General features: G+C 40.7%; 1 long non-coding RNA gene across 1 annotated transcript in view; it reads right to left on the bottom strand.

Annotated features, from left to right (window-relative positions):
* LOC309660923 overlaps positions 1–16695 on the bottom strand; it is a 57124-nt gene extending 40429 nt beyond the window's left edge. The window contains exon 1 of the long non-coding RNA XR_014263723.1: positions 16620–16695. This is a non-coding gene — a long non-coding RNA (uncharacterized lncRNA). The remainder of the gene's footprint in view (positions 1–16619) is intronic.
* Positions 16696–18083: the final 1388 nt, after the last annotated feature.

Here is an 18083-nt window from a genome sequence, read left to right on the forward strand (position 1 = left end):
TGGTCTTCAAAGAGCTCCCTTCCTAGTGGAAGGGACAGCTAGTAAACCAGTGGGGAGCTGAACATCATCACTGAAGGTAGGGATAATCAACATGAAGAAAATAAACCAGCTATGGTGACAGGAGAGGCTGCTCTTCCAGATAGCTGGATGTTGACATGGAGCCAACCAAGCCAGAGGAGGCCAAGTCCAGGCAGAGGAGGCAGCAAAAGCAAGAGCAAAAGCAAAAGCCCTCAGGTGGGAACATGTTTGGAGTGTCCTGAAATTCCAAGGCCAGTGTGGTCAGTATCAAGGAGGAAAAGGTAGACCCGAGTCAAGTCATGTAGAGTCTATAGGTGAAAGAAAGGCAATGGACTTTATTTTAAGAGTAAGGGGCAGCCATTAGAGGGTTATTATCAGGGGAGTGGTAAGATCCAATTTATTTATTTTTATTTAGTTTTTTAAATTGTGGTAAGAACATTTAACATAAGATCTGCCCTTTTAATCGATTTTTAAGTGCACAATACAGTGTTGTTATCTAAAACGCACAATGTACAGCAGATCTGTAGCACTGATTCATCTTTCACAACTGAAACTTTACACCTGTTAATTAGCAACTCCCCACTTCTCCCCTTCCCCAGCTCCTGGCAGCCACCTTTCTATTCTTCACTTCTATGAGCTTCTTATTTTAAATACCTCATGTAAATGAAATCATGCAGTGTTTTTCCTTCTGTGACTGGCTTATTTCACATAGCATAATGTCCTCCAGATTCATCCATGTTGTCACAAATGGCAAGATTTCCTTTTAGTTTTAAAAGACCTTCCTGACTGCTGGGTGGAGATGATATAGAGCTGGAGTGGTGAAGGCAGTAGCAGGGAAAAGAATGAGAAGGCTTTTCAATAACTCAACTGAACTGATGGAGGCTTCAGCTGGGGAATAATAGAGTTGCTGGTGAGGATGATCCAATAGGGGGTGCATGTTGGAAGTAGAACAGAAAGGACTAGTAAATAGAGTACCAATGGGGGCTGCAGGAGAGATGGGAATCATATATGACTTCTAGGACTTAGTCCTGAGTAGCTGAGAAAAGGGGTTCTCATTTCCCAAGATGGGGAACACCACTCCAGTGGGTGGGGTGGAGTAGGACATCAAGGAGTCTGTCATGGCCAAGTACCTTCCATTAAATATTCAAATGGAGATATTAACTATTCAAAGTTTTTTTTTTATTACCCCTAATTTATAAAAGAAAACTGATCTCCAGAAAAGTTTAAAAAGCAAAATTCACACCCAAATCTGTCCGGATCCAGCTTATTTCACTAGACCACATTATTTCAACCCCCACCCCATGCAGAAATAAGCTGAGTACCGAATGAGGTGATAGATTTTCAACTATAATGACTATGAATGTGGGATGCTGTCTGAGGATGAACCAGGACATGGAATCCACAGGATTGAAGGAACAGGTGAAATGTGCCCAGCTCTGCCTGGGAGTTAGGTCCACCATATGCCAGAGTCAATCACACTTCCCAAGACAGGCTGTTCCAAAGCCAGGAACACCATCACACCATCACCTGTGAATCATTTACACTGCCTTCACTAAATAATTGACCTCCTCACAGCAAAATGGGTCCACAAGCTCCCCAAACATCAAGGGGCTGGTGCATAATTTGCAGAGCAATGCTCGACCTCTCCATGCAGGGAGAATGAAGCTTGGACAGCTGCCAAAGTTGACAAGGGCGTCAGCTGGAATGGAGAGGAGCAGCAGCTCCAAGGAAGATTGTGTCTGAGAAGTAAAAGCAACTACTGAATCCTAGATTCCCAAGGCAAAAGCAAGGCAGGGAAATATGAGAGTCAGACTACCTCTGTGCAGGAATTGGAGCCAGGAAGAGGGAGCATATTGTTAGCATGTGTTTTGGAAGTCTAGGAAAATACTATTGATGCCACACTCTTCCTGATTCCTGAGAATCTGAAACCCAATCAATCAATCCTGTCTTTGCAAATCATCATTGCCTCTGGCAAGGAGCATATTTAGTAAATAACCAAGCATTTTGAGATGATGGGATATAACAATGTGGGTTTGGGGAAAGAATATTGGAAGTGTGGTTTTCTGTGCCTGGAATCCTTTCTTCTCTCCCCCTTATGCACTTGAAAAATTCCTGCTCCTTTTTCAAGAATCATCTCAAGGATCACTTCCTCCAAGAAGCCTTCCTTCACACACTCAGGCAGACCAAATTTCCCTTCTCATGAAAAACTACATTTTGTAAATGTTGGTCTCCTACAGTGGACTGCGAGATTCTTGGTGACAGGGAAAATGCTGAAATCTGTAGTCATAATAAACAATAGATATATAGATGGTATATGGATAAATGTTTGTAGAACAAATGAATGAAACAAACAAGACAAATACTGTGACTTACAAGATATTTTCCCAGCCATTGCATGGAGTATTGCTGCTTTAAGAATCAACAGTAATATCAGAAGAGCATGTCAAAATGAGTATGAAAGAAGCAAACACAGTTTACTCGACATCTTCAAGAATCTTTCTGCACCTTGATCTACATGAATGAATACTTGCCATTTCTGACCCTATGTCGGCTTCAACCCTTTGAGTTTGGCATCTGGTTGATGCTATAATGACCTGACTTTTAACTGGGTGATTGAATTCTTGAATCGACACACATATTTTCAGAGTGAGTTTCCAGCCCTGTCACTTGGAAGCTGTGTGACCTCGGTTTAGTAAGTTAACTTCTCTGAACTTCAGCATTCTTATTTGTAAAGCAAGCACATTACTAGTATATTATCAATATAACTACCTCTTTGTGATGCTGTGAATATTAAATGAGATAGTGCATGTAAGGATCTTAGCATAAGTATCTAGCACTTAGTAAGCATTGAATATAAGTTGGCTATTACTATGTTTTTGCTTTACTCCAAGATGTATGGTTTACTCTGTCTCTGTACTTGTCTTCTATTTTCTCTACCAGCACCACACATCTTCAGCTTGGCTCTGGGACTTGCTGTCTGAATACACAATACCCAGTGAGCAGTCCCAGAATGTGTTTGGCAACCACAGGCTCCATCCTTTTAATGGTAACCTATTTCCATTCTCTGGACACTTCTGAAGATCAGAATTAAAGAACTGAATGATCTTAAATCATTTTTAAGTTAGCAGTCTGTGCTACTTTGAAAGCAACTCCCCACAAAGACTGGGGCATATAAAGCCCTGGCTTACATTTGGGTTACTTGATCTTAAAGCTATAGTAACAGGTAAAATTTAAATAGCATTAACTATATGCTTGGCACTTTTCTAAGTATTTTACATTTTTCTTATGATAAATTGAGGCACAGAAAAGTATCCTGTGTATGAAGATAGGGCTTGTTATACTGTGTTTAGGAGAGATTGCTATTTGGGGGTAGATAATAAGTTCATATACATGAGGAAATAAATACATTATCACTACTAAAGTGTCCAATATTTCCCAGTTTTAGACATCAAGGAAGAGACAGGTTCTGGTACAGAAAACCAAGCCTTGTAAGGTGTAGATGGGCAAGAAAAAGGGTGCTCATCTTCTTCTGAACCCACTCTCTTTAGCTAAGATTTTGATGTATCTCAACATACTTGAAGGAAGGTGGGAGAAATTGGCAATAGCCTCAGAAAAGTGTGTGAATGTGGGCAAAGCTGGGAGACAGCCTGTGAAGAGCCCATGGCTGCTGTTAGATAACAAGTATCCTATAAACCAAAATATCAGGTGGTGCACTGCTCTCTGGGGTTAAGTCTCTTCTGTGACCTTGGAGCTCTGCTGGCCATTCTTGCCTGATTCTGTTGAACCATGGAAAATGAAGGAATGGATTTAGGTCTACCTTGGATACATGTGAAAGTAAGTCTCTGAAAATAGCTTTGTTGGCAGCAACAATAATAATAGGCCAAAGGGATGGGTGTGTCTCTGGGATAAGAAAGAACCCTTCCCTACTATGGGGAGCTTCCCCATCCATTGTTGTCCAAGGTGGATGAGGATTAAATTTTTTTTTTTTTTTTTTTAATTTATTTATTTATTTATTTATTTTTGGCTGTGTTGGGTCTTCGTTTCTGTGCGAGGGCTTTCTCCAGTTGCGGCGAGTGGGGTCCACTCTTCATCGCGGTGCGCGGGCCTCTCACCGTCACGGCCTCTCTTGTTGCGGAGCACAGGCTCCAGACGCGCAGGCTCAGTAGTTGTGGCTCACGGGCCTAGCCGCTCCGCGGCATGTGGGATCTTCCCAGACCAGGGCTCGAACCCGTGTCCCCTGCATTGGCAGGCAGATTCTCAACCACTGCACCACCAGGGAAGCCCCCAGGATTAAATTTTATTAAAGGCTCTGGTAGATTTCTTTACCTGTCCAAAGGTGAGCGAAACCCATAGGAGAATGAAAAAGGAGGTTTCTTTCAGCCAAATCTGGAGGCTGCTCTAGGTCAGGTAATTGGGGTCCCAGGGAAAGAAAGAAAAATAAATTAAATTCCTTCATCTGGAAAATAAATACCAAATGGAAAGTTAGTGTATGCACCGCATGAGTGAGTAAGGGAGGTTTAATTCTCTAATCATTGCCTCTAGTTTTCCCATGGAGATAAGCAGCAAGTTGGTGGGGAGAGATAATCAGGACATAAATACTGTGCCTCCCTGGCTTCTCTTACCTAGTTAAATAATAAAAATATTTCCCCTTAACGACTTAGTTCTGTTTACAAAAATTTTAAGACAATATTTTAATCTTATGCTTGATTTGAAACAAAACCACAGATTTACTTAGCAAACTCCAATGACACTGAATTCAGTGTTGGGACTTCAATATGATAGGATCTAAATATGATGAGCTCCCCCGAAAGCACCACTTCTGACCCCCCTGGACACTTCTCACAACACACTTCCACACACTTCTATGACATTTTAGATCTCAAATGGTGTTTTTTCACCATTTCAGCATCCATTTACAAAATTCACCACCAAGAGTCTATGATTTCACTAATATTCACCTATGTTCTTTTGAAATATTCTGTCTATCAAGCGAACTATATATATTAAGTAATAATTAGTTTCCCCCATTTTGTATTTAAATTTTCCAAAAAGCATTTCTTTCAAGTGATCGACTTGAAATTGATCAATAGAATCCCAGCCAAAATGTACGTATTCATTCAAAGATCATGATTAGAGTGAGTGCCTACTATGTGCCAGGTATTGTTTGGGATATTTGGAATAAGACAGTGAACAAAATGTTTTTAAAAATTCCCGGTCCTTGATTAGCACAAATTCTAGTGGAAAAGTAAAGTCAAGACAAATGTATAAGAAAATAATAAGTAAATTATATTGTGTACTCTAAGGTCATAAGTGTTATTAGAAAAAGGAAAGCAAGGTCAGCACAATATCCATGAATATGTATGGGGGTGACATGGTGAACATTGGTGGGGGTGGTTAGGGGGTAACTTAAAATAGACTGGTCAGCCCAGAATTCACGGAGAAAGTGCCGGTTAAAGGAAGTACGAGTGAGCCATATGTATATCGGGGTTGAGTATTCTAAGCAAAGCCAGGAACATCAAAACATGCTTAGTGTCAGGGGCAGAGCTAGCCCTGGTACAGCTGGGCAGAATCCAAGGAGAGAGTTGTAGATGACGCAAAGAGATAGCTGAAGAAGACATGGTGGAGAGCTGCATTGGACATTGGAAAGACAATGCCTTCACTCCAAGGAATGGAGAGGCTTGGAGGATTTTAAAGCAAGGAATGACATGGTAAGAAAAGTATCATTTTTCCTAGGCTGTGCACTTCTATTTCATCTACCTATAAGATATCCAGCAGGCTTCCTGGAGTATTGAAAATACCTGAAGCATCTTCCAGGATCACCTCTGGTCTACAGGAAAAGTCCAAGAACCCAGGCCTGCTGCCAATATTTGTGTTACAGAGGAGAAAATGGAAACCCAGAATGGGCAGTGGACTAGCCTATGGTCAGCCCCTGAGCTGAGACTTAAACTCACAAGTTTTGGAAAAAATTCTAGTGAGGAAGTAAGCTCATTATATAATATTTGTCAGACTGAAATCAATCAAGTACCTTCCAGCTGATGGGAAAGATAGCTTTTCAAGAATAAGAACTTGTCTTTCATTGCTCAGACCAAGGCAACCCCTTCTAAGAAGCTTTCTCTACTCCCATCCCCAAGTGGGAAATGAGTGAGTGCAGCCAGTTCCAGACCTCCATAGCTGTTGGTGCACATTCATGACAACTGTCCTGTATAGAGCCTTTACTGTGGGCCAAGAATTTAACCTCCATAATCTCTAAACTTCTCAGCAACCTCTGAGGCAGGTACAATTATCTTTATTTTACAAATGAATACATGGAGCCTCAAGGAAGTTCAGTAATTTTCTCAGAATCACACAGCTAGCAAGTTGCAGAGGTCTACTGCACACAGCCTTGGAAACCCATCCTGTTGCAGATTTGGATTCAAGTCCATTTTCAGCTGTGAATAAGTGCCAATGAAGGCTGGGAGCTCATCTCTTTCAGTCACACTGGATCCCCAGCACCTAGACTAGTACCAGGCCCAAAGGGGATGCCCAGTGGATATTTGCTGAATGATGTTCTCTCTGAGGCTCAAATTCCTAATACATAAAAGTCTGATTCCATATAAAAATTGAACTAGATAATAAAGGAGAAAACGTTTTATAAGTCACAAAAACCTATATAATGGTTATTCCAAACCTGAGATGCTATGATTTGACCTTTACTTGTTGTTATGTCTGTACCTTTCCTCTCTTAATAGCCTGTAAATAAGCTACGATGTATGATGGAACATTGTGCCACCATGTAGTCTGATGAATAAATAATCAGGAAGAGGACTTTGTTTGGGGGATGATACAAAAGGCATACAAGAATTAAATCAAAATAACTATGCATCCCTCAAACAGTATCTGTGCACTGTATCCTATAGGACCTGGCCCTTTAAAAACTGACAACCAAAGTTGTCACTCTTAAGAGTCTGAACTCCTCTCTCAAGTTCAGGACTTCTGAGTTGCGGGTCATTCTCCTTCAGTGCCTATATCAACTTGCATAAACAACTACAGAAATCAATGGATGCTGCAGCTGGATGGGGGGAGACTGCAAAACAGATGATTTTCCTCCCTAAGGAAGAGAAGAGGTAAAGGGGAATTGATTGAAGGTGTCAGGCCAGTCCTTTCATTTTGGGGGTGGGGGGCAGTGCTTAGAGCCCTCAGGAGGGCAGGTTGCCACTCTAGCAGCACAGAGATGCCTTCTTTTGACAGATAAGGTTGCCAGAACTGCTTAGGGGGCCCGAACTGGCTTCCTGTTACTCTCCAAGGACTTGGCCTGGTTTTCTCTCTGAAATCGTACTGTCAGCCTCCACATTCTCTCTGAGTTATTGCCCTAAAAACCTGCTGGTGGAGAGGGACCCTGGCTTCTCAGCCACAACCCACCCACCCCTTATTGCTGTCACAAAAGATGTGCACAAGGGTCTTATGTGCCTCCTGTGGAGAAACACAGATGTCCACAGCAGTCATGCCTGCACACAGGGCTGATTCACAGCCTAGGTGTCTGGTTCATCACCCCAGGTTCTGTCTATAGAGCTTCCCAGTGGCCCGATGGTCTCTGGCTATCTTCTCTCATCCCTGCCATATCAGGGATCTGATTCCTGATCATCCCTGCAGCCTCCCCTCTCACCAAATCTGCTCTCTCCTCAGACCCCATTCTTTCTGGATTCCAGGCATTCCCCAACCCCTCTTTTTTAATGGGTACCCAGGATTTTTTTTGACCAGATATGGCAAAACACACCAACACAGAAATGACTGTCATGAAGGAGGAAGTTTACTCACCATTCTCATGCACCCACACAGGACCATGCAGGGAAGCACCACAGCCAATCAGGAGGCAGAGGGGAGAGGGGGACTGTGGGCAAGTGCCTCTATTGTGCTTTCCACAGGAAAGAATCAGTGAGGCAGAGTGAGCAGGTTTAGGACTGGCTAGTTTGAAGAATTCCAGTGGGTTCTGGGGCATGAGAGCTCTCCGTAGTAATCTGGTACCTGATCTGGGGTGATTAGCACAGGGAAAGTGGCCTGGAGTGTGAGAGCCCGATAAAGAGGATGGTTGGTGGTCTAGCCTGTGGATTGGCTGGTTTGCATAGGAAAGACTCACTCACAGGCCAGTTATCTCTAGGAATTAGCTGTCTCTGGGAAGGGTAGTCCCTCAATAGTCAGCAGAGCCCCAGGATGTCAAAACATCAAATATATAGAACAAATATATAAAATTGCCTTTGTTAATTACTTCTCAACAAAGTTGGAAAAAATATAGAATGAAAAGACATGATTATTACATCCCCCACACTCTCCCAGGTATCCTAGAAAGGCTGGTTTCAGACCTATGGGCACCCGGAGGGAGGAGGCTAATTGTTTGGCATCCCTAGGTATTGGGGAACCCATCACTCCTAATTCCCAGCTCACCTCAATCAGCAGTCAAGGAGAACTCATGATTGAACCAGCTCACTGAACCAAGTGCTCCACTGTGCTTTGAAAGAGGGACCTGGGGGTGAGAAAGATAAATCCCTGCCCCTAAGGAATGTCCCTTAATTGTTTAGTCAACATCTCTAGAGGACCATGAGTCAGGCACTGTGCAAGGCTTGGGCGGATAAACGTAGTGAAATGGACACAGCCTTTCTGTGTTAGTTTCCTGGGGCTGCCATTAAACTGTACCACAAACTGGGAGACTTTAAACAACAGAAATTTATTATCTCCATTCTGGAGGCTAGACATCTTGAAATCAAGGTGTTGGAGGGACATGCTTCTTTGAAGTCTCTGGGGAAGAAACCTTCTTGCTTCTTCCACCTTCTGGTGTTGCTGGCAAACCTTGGTGTTTCTGGGCTTCTGGCTGCATTACTCTGATCTTTGGCCCCATCTTCACATGGCTGTCTTCCCGCTGTGTCTGTGTCTCTGTCTTCGCATTGTATTCTCCTCTCTGAATGTCTGTATCCAAATTTCTCTCTTCTTATAAGGACACCAGTCACTGGGTTATGTACAGCCCACCCTACTCCAATATGACCTCATCTTAATTACATCTACAAAGACCTTATTTCCAAATAAGATCACATTCACAGATATTAGGTGTTGGGGGAGGCATAATTTAACCCACAATACTCCCCATGATGTATTCTCCGCCTAGCCAGAAGAGAAAGACGCATCCAGAAATGACCTGAGATATTTTGTGGGGGAGGTATTTTGAAAAGATCCCAACACTTGTATCTTGATAACATGTAAAGTTCTTTATTCACTCTATCTATCTCCTTACTTCCCTCTCAAAATCCTCTCTGATGGCAGATGTAATTTTCATCATGACTAGACAGCACCTCTGTGTCCTCAAAGAATGCCAACCAAGGTCACTGTAGAATCCAAGGTAAAGAAAACCTGATCACATCTCACTTCTTGCCAATGCTGCCCTGAGAGAGTATCATCAGTGAATTTTGTCGTTTGGGAAAGTATATGTCTTAGTCTGTCAGGTGCTTTAACAAAATACCAGACACTGGATGGTTTATAAATAAGAGAAATTCATTTCTTACAGTTCTGGTGACTAAGTCCAGTATCACGGTGCTAGCAGATTCAGTGTCTTCCAGGTTGCAGACTGCTAACATCTGGTTGTGTCCTCACATGGAAGGGGAAGGGGCAAGGAAGCTCTGTGGGGTCTCTTTTAAAAGAACACTTACCAATGGCAGAGGAGTAAGACATGGAGATCACCTTCCTCCCCACAGATACATCGGAAATACATCTACATGTGGAACAACTCCTACAGAACACCTACTGAACGCTGGCAGAAGACCTCAGACTTCCCAAAAGGCAAGAAACTACCCACGTACCCGGGTAGGGCAAAACAAAAAAGAAAAAGCAGAGATAAAAGAATAGGGATGGGACCTGCACCTCTGGGAGGGAGCTGTGAAGGAGGAAAAGTTTCCAAACACTAGGAAGCTCCTTCACTGGTGGAGACAGGGGGTGGCAGGGAGAAGCTTTGGAGCCACAGAGGAGAGTGCAGCAACAGGAGTGCAGGGGGCAAAGCGGAGAGATTCCCACACAGAGGATCGGTGCCAACCAGCACTCACTGCCCTGAGAGGCTTGTATGATCACCCGCTGGGACGGGTAGGGGCTAGGAGCTGAGGCTCGGGCTTTGGAGGTCGGATCCCGGGGAGAGGACTGGGGTTGGCTGCATAAACACAGCCTGAAGGGGGCTAGTGCACCACAGCCAGCCGGGAAGGAGTCCAGGAAAAAGTCTGGACCTGCCTAAGAGGCAAGAAACCATTGTTTCCAGGTGCGAGAGGAGAGGGGATTCAGAGCACTGCCTAAACAAGCTCCAGAGACGGGCACAAGCCGCGGCTATCACCACGGACCCCAGAGACAGGCATGAAACACTAAGGCTGCTGCTGCAGCCACCAAGAAGCCTGTGTGCAAGCACAGGTCACTATCCACACCTCCCCTCCTGGGAGCCTGTGCAGCCTGCCACTGCCAGGGTCCCATGATCCAGGGACAGTTTTGGCGTGCCTCAGGCTGTTGAAATGTCATGCCAGCCTCTGCCCCAGCAGGCTCACCCCGCATTCTGTACCCCTCCCTCCCCTGGCCTGAGTGAGCCAGAGCACCCTAATCAGCTGCTCCTTTAACCCCATCCTGTCTGAGTGAAGAACAGATGCCCTCAGGCGACCTACATGCAGGGGCGGGGCCAAATCCAAAGCTGAACCACAGGAGCTGTGTGAACAAAGAAGAGAAAGGGAAATTACTCCCAGCAGTAATGTCTCCACAATCAACTTGATGTACCCTGCATCTGTGGAACACCTGAAGAGACAACGAATCATCCCAAAATTGAGGCGGTGGACTTTGGGAGCAACTGTAGATTTGGGGATTGCTTTCTGCATCTAATTGGTTGCTGGCTTTATGTTTAGCTTAGTTTAGTATTTAGAGTTTATTATCACTGGTAGATTTGTTAATTGATATGTTAGTTCTCTTCCTCCTTTCTTTTTTTTATATATAGATATATATTTATTTTCCTTTTCCTCTTTTTGTGAGTGTGTATGTGTATGTTTCTTTTTGTTATTTTGTCTGTATACCTTTGCTTTTACCATTTGACCTAGGGTTCTGACTGGCCTTTTTGTTTCTTGTTTATTTTTTTTAGTATAGTTTTTAATGCTTGTTATCATTGGTTGATTTGTATTTTGGTTTGGTTGCTCTCTTCTTTCTTTCTTTCATTTTTTTTTCTTCTTTTTATACTTTTTAATATTTTCAATTTAATAATTATGTTTAATTTTTTATTTTAATAACTTTATTTTATTTTTTCTTTCTTCCTTTCTTTTTTTTCCCTTTTCTTCTGAGCCGTGGGGCTGACAGGGTCTTGGTGCTCTGACCTGGTGTCAGGACTGTGCCTCTGAGATGGAAGAGCCAAGTTCAGGACATTGGTCCACCAGAGACCACCCAGCTGCATGTAATAACAAACAACAAATGATCTCGCAGAGATATACATCTCAATGCTAAGACCCAGCTCCACTCAACGACCAGCAAGCTACAGTGCTGGACACCCTATGCCAAACAAAAAGCAAGACTGGAACAGAACCCCACCCATTTGCAGAGAGACTGCCTAAAATCATAATAAGGTCACAGACACCCCAAAACACACCACCAGACGTGGTCCTGCCACCAAAAAGACAAGATCCAGCCTCATCCACCAGAACACAGGAACCAGTTCCCTCCACCAAGAAGCCTACACAAACCACTGAAACAACCTTAGCCACTGGGGGCAGACACTAAAAACAGTGGGAACTATGAACCTGCAGCCAATGAAAAGGACACCCCAAACACGGTAAGTTAAGCAAAATGACAAGACAGAGAAACACACAGCAGATGAGGGAGAAAGGTAAAAACACACGAGACCTAACAAATGAAGAGGAAATAGGCAGTCTACCTGAAAAAGAATTCAGAGTAATGATAGTAAAGATGATCCAAAACCTTGGAAATAGAATGGAGAAACTACAAGAAACTTTTAACAAGAACCTAGAAGAATTAAAGAGCAAACAAACAATAATGAACAGCACAATAAATGAAATTAAAAATTCTCTAGAAGGAATCAATAACAGAATAACTGAGGCAGAAGAAGGGATAAGTGACCTGGAAGATAAAAGAGTGGAAATAACCATGGCAGAGCAGAGTAAAGAAAAAAGAATAACAAGAAATGAGGACAGTCTCAGAGATCTCTGGGACAACATTAAATGCACCAATATTTGAATTATAGGGGTCCCAGTAAAAGAAGAGAAAAAGAAAGGGACTGAGAAAATATTTGAAGAGACTATAGTTGAAAATTTTCCTACTATGGGAAAGGAAACAGTCAATCAAGTCCAGGAAACGTAGAAAATCCCATACAGGATAAATCTAAGGAGAAACACGCTAATACACATATTAATCAAACTATCAAAAATTAAATATAAAGAAAAAATATTAAAAGCAGCAGGGAAAAACAACAAATAACATACAAGGGAATCCCCATAAGGTTAACAGCTGATATTTCAGCAGAAATTCTGCAAGCCAGAAGGAAGGGGCAAGACATATTTCAAGTGATGAAAGGGAAAAAACTACAGCCAAGATTACTCTACCCAGAAAGGATATCATTCAGATTTGATGGAGAAATTAAAACCTTTACAGACAAGCAAAAGCTAAGAGAATTCAGCACCACAAAACCAGCCTTACAACAAATGCTAAAGGAACTTCTCTAGGACGGAAACACAGGAGAAGGAAAAGACCTACAATAACAAACCCAAAATAACTAAGAAAATGGTAATAGGAACATACATATCAATAATTACCCTAAATGTAAATGGACTAAATGTTCCAACCAAAAGACAGCGACTGGCTGAATGGATACAAAAACAAGACCTATATATATGCCATCTACAAAAGACACACTTCAGACTTAGGGACACAAACAGACTGAAAGTGTGGGGTTGGAAAAAGATACTCCATGCAAATGGAAATCAAAAGAAAGCTGGAGTAGCAATTCTCATATCAGAAAAAATAGACTTTAAAATAAAGACTGTTACAAGAGACGAAGAAGGACACTGCATAATGATCAAGGGATCAATCCAAGAAGAAGATATAACTATTGCAAATATTTATGCACCCAAATAGGAGCACCTCAATACATAAGACAAATGCTAACAGCCATAAAAGGGGAAACCGAGAGCAACACAGTCATAGTAGGGGACTTTAACACCCCACTTTCACCAATGGACAGATCACCCAAAATGAAAATAAATAAGGAAACATAAGCTTTAAATGATACATTAAACAAGATGAACTTAATTGAATTTACAGGACATTCCATCCAAAAACAACAGAACACACTTTCTTCTTAAGTGCTCATGGAACATTCTCCAGGATACAACATATCTTGGGTCACAAATCAAGCCTTGGTGAATTTAAGAAAATTGAAAGCTTATCAAGTATATTTTCTGACCACAATGCTATGAGACTAGATATCAATTAGAGGGAAAAATCTGTAAAAACTACAAACACATGGAGACTAAACAATACACTACTAAATAACCACAAGATCACTGAAGAAATCAGAGAGGAAATCAAGAAAAACCTAGAAATAAATGATAATGAAAACATGACGACCCAAACCTATGGGATGCAGCAAAAGCAGTTCTAAGAGGGAAGTTTATACCAATGCAATCCTACCTCAAGAAACAAGAAAGAGCTCAAGTAAACAATCTAACCTTATACCTAAACCAATTAGAGAAAGAAGGAAAAAAAACTCTCAAAGTTAGCAGAAGGAAAGAAATCATAAAGACCAGATCAGAAATAAATGAAAAAGAAATGAAGGAAATAACACCAAAGAAAGATCAATAAAACTAAAAGTTGGTTCTTTGAGAAGATAAACAAAATTCATAAACCATTAGCCAGACTCATCAAGAAAAAAAGGGAGAAGACTCATATCAGTAGAATTAGAAATGAAAAAGGAGAAATAAAAACTGACAGTGCAGAAATACAAAGGATCATGAGTGATCACTACAAGAAACTATATGCCAATAAAATGGACATCCTGGAAGAAATGGACAAATTCTTAGAAAAGCACAACCTTCCGAGATTGAACCAGGAAGAAACAGAAAATATAAACAAACCAATCAGAAGCACTGAAATTGAAACTGTGATTTAAATTCTTCCAACAAACAAAAGCCCAGGGCCAGATGGCTTCAGAGGTGAATTCTATCAAACATTTAGAGAAGAGCTAACACCTATCCTTCTGAAATTCTTCCAAAATATAGCAGAGGGAGGAACACTCCCATACTCATTCTACGAGGCCACCATCACCCTGATATCAAAACCAAAGATCTCACAAAGAAAGAAAACTACAGGCCAATATCTCTGATGAATATAGATGCAGAAGTCCTCAACAAAATACTAGTAGACAGAATCCAACAGCACATTAAAAGGTTCATACACAATGACCAAGTGGGGTTTATCTTAGGAATGCAAGGATTCTTCAATATACGCAAATCAATCAATGTGATACCCCATATTAAAAAACAGAAGAATAAAAACCATATGATCATCTCAATAGATGCAGGAAAAGCTTTTGACAAAATTCAACACACATTTATGATAAAAACTCTCCAGAAAGTAGGCATAGATGGAACTTACCTCAACATAATAAAGGCCATATATAACAAACACACAGCCAACATCATCCACAATGGTGAAACACTGAAACCATTTCCACTAAGATCAGGAAGAAGACAAGGTTTCCCACTCTCACCACTATTATTCAACATAGTTTTGGAAGTTTTAGCCACAGCAGTCAGAGAAGAAAAAGAAATAACAGGAATCCAAATTGGAAAAGAAGAAGTAAAACTGTCACTGTTTGCAGGTGACATGATACTATACATAGAGAATCCTAAAGATGCTACCATAAAACTACTAGAGCTAATCAATGAATTTGGTAAAGTAGCAGGATACAAAATTAAGGCACAGAAATCTCTTGCATTCCTATACACTAATGATGAAAAATCTGAAAGAGAAATTAAGGAAACACTCCCATCTAGCATTGCAACAAAAAGAATAATATATCTAGGAATAAACCTACCTAAGGAGACAAAAGACCTGTATGTAGAAAATTATAAGACACTGATGTAAGACATTAAGGTGATACAAACAGATGGAGAGATATGCCATGTTCTTGGATTGGAAGAATCAACATTGTGAAAATGACTCTACTACCCAAAACAATCTACAGATTCAATGCAATCCCTATCAAATTACCACTGGCATTTTTCACAGAACTGGAACAAAAAATTTCACAGTTTGTATGGAAACACACCCCAAATAGCCAAAGCAATCTTGAGAAAGAAAAACGGAGCTGGAGGAATCAGGATCCCTGAATTCAGACTATACTACAAAGCTACAGTCATCAAGACAGTATGGTACTGGCACAAAAACAGAAATATACATCCATGAAACAGGATTGAAAACCCAGAGATACACCCATGCACATATGGTTACCTTATGTTTGATAAAGGAGGCAAGAATATGCAGTGGAGGAAAGACATCCTGTTCAATAAGTGGTGCTGGGAAAACTTGACAGCTACATGTAAAAGAATGAAATTAGAACACTGCCTAACACCATACATAAATATAAACTCAAAATGGATTAAAGACCTAAATGTAAGGCCAGATACTATAAAACTCTTAGAGGAAAAAATAGGTAGAACACTTTATGACATAAATCACAGCAAGATCCTTTTTGACCCACCTCCTAGAGAAATGGAAATAAAAACAAAAATAAACAAATGGGACCTTATGAAACTTAAAAGCTTTTGAACATCAAAGGAAACCATAAACAAGACAGAAAGTCAACCTTCAGAATGGGAGAAAATATTTACAAATGCAGCAACTGACAAAGGAATAATCTCCAAAATTTACAAGCAGCTCATGCAACTCAATATCAGAAAAACAAACAACCCAATCCAAAAAGGGCAGAAGACTTAAATAGACATTTCTCCAAAGAAGATATACAGATTGCCAACAAAGGCATGAAAGAATGCTCAACATAGTTAATCATTAGAGAAATGAAAATCAAAACTACAATGAGGTATCACCTCACACCAGTCAGAATGGCCATCATCAAAAAATCTACAAACAATAAATGCTGGAGAGGGTGTGGAGAAAAGGGAACCCTCTTGCACTATTTGTGAGAATGTAAATTGATACAGCCACTGTGGAGAACAGTATGGAGGTTCCTTGCAAAAGTAAAAATAGAACTACCATATGACCCAGCAATCCCACTACTGGTCATATACCCTGAGTAAACCATAAATCAAAAAATTCATATACTACATTGTTCATTGCAACTCTATTTACAATAGCCAGGACATGGAAGCAACCTCAGTGTCCATCAACAGACGAATGGATAAAGAAGATGTGGTACATATATACATGGAATATTACTCATTCATAAAAAGAAACAAAATTGAGTTATTTGTAGTGACGTGGATGGAACTAGAGTCTGTCATACAGACTGAAGTAAGTTAGAAATAGAAAAACAAATACCATATGCTAACACATATATATGGAATCTAAAAAAAAAAAAAATGGTCATGAAGAACCTAGGGGCAGGATGGGAATAAAGATGCAGACTTAATAGAGAATGGACTTGAGGACACGGGGAGGGGGAAGAGTAAGCTGGGACAAAGTGAGAGAGTGCATGGACATATATACACTACCAAAAGTAAAATACATACCTAGTGGGAAGCAGTTGCATAACACAGGGAGATGAGCTCAGTGCTTTGTGACCACCAGAGGGTTGGGATGGGGGGGGGTGGAAGGGAGGGAGATGCAAGAGGGAGGAGATATGGGGATATATGTTTATGTATAGCTGATTCACCTTGTTATAAAGCAGAAACTAACACATCATTGCAACGCAATTATACTCCAATAAAGATGTTAAAAAAATAAAAAATAAAAGTAAATAAAAATAAATATTCCAACAAACAAAAGCCCAGGACCAGATGGCTTCACAGGTGAATTCTATCAAACATTTAGAAAAGAACTAACACCTATCCTTCTCAAGCTCTTCCATAATGTAGCAGATGGTGGAACACTCCCAAACTCATTCTACAAGGCCACCATCACCCTGATACCAAAACCAGACAAAGATGTCACAAAGAAAGAAGACTACAGGCCAATATCACTGATGAACATAGATGCAAAATCCTCAACAAAGTACTAGCCAACAGAATCCAGCTACACATTAAAAGGTTCATAAACCATGATCAAGTGGGTTTTACCCCAGGAATGCAAGGATTCTTCTATATATGCAAATCAATCAGTGTGATAAACCATATTAACAAATTGAAGGAGAAAAACCATATGATCATCTCAACAGATGCAGAAAAAGCTTTTGACATAATTCAACACCTATTTATGTTAAAACCCTTCAGAAAGTAGGCATAAGAGGGAACTCACCTCAACATAATAAAGGCCATATATGACAAACCCACAGCCAACATCATTCTCAATGGTGAAAAACTGAAACCATTTCCACTCAGAGCAGGAACAAGACAAGGATGTCCAATCTCACCACTATTATTCAACATAGTTTTGGAAGTTTTAGCCACAGCAATCAGAGAAGAAAAAGAAATAAAAGGAAACCAAATTAGAAAAGAAGAAGTAAGACTGTCACAGTTTGCAGATGACATGATACTATACACAGAGAATCCTAAAGATGCTACCAGAAAACTACTAGAGCTAATCAATGAATTTGGTAAAGTAGCAGGATACAAAATTAATGCACAGAAATCTCTTGCATTCCTCTACACTAATGATGAAAAATCTGACAGAGAAAGTAAGGAAACACTCCCATTTAGCATTGCAACAAAAAGAATAAAATACCTAGGAATAAACCTACCTAAGGAGACAAAAGTCCTGTATGCAGAAAACTATAGGACACTGATAAAAGAAATTAAAGATGATACAAACAGATGGAGAGATATACCATGTTCTTGGATTGGAAGAATCAACAATGTGAAAATGACTATACTACCCAAAGCAATCTACAGATTCATTGCAAT

Source organism: Balaenoptera physalus, assembly GCF_965194825.1.
Source record: "Balaenoptera physalus genome assembly, chromosome: 5".
In the NCBI taxonomy this organism is placed as follows: Eukaryota; Metazoa; Chordata; class Mammalia; order Artiodactyla; family Balaenopteridae; genus Balaenoptera; species Balaenoptera physalus.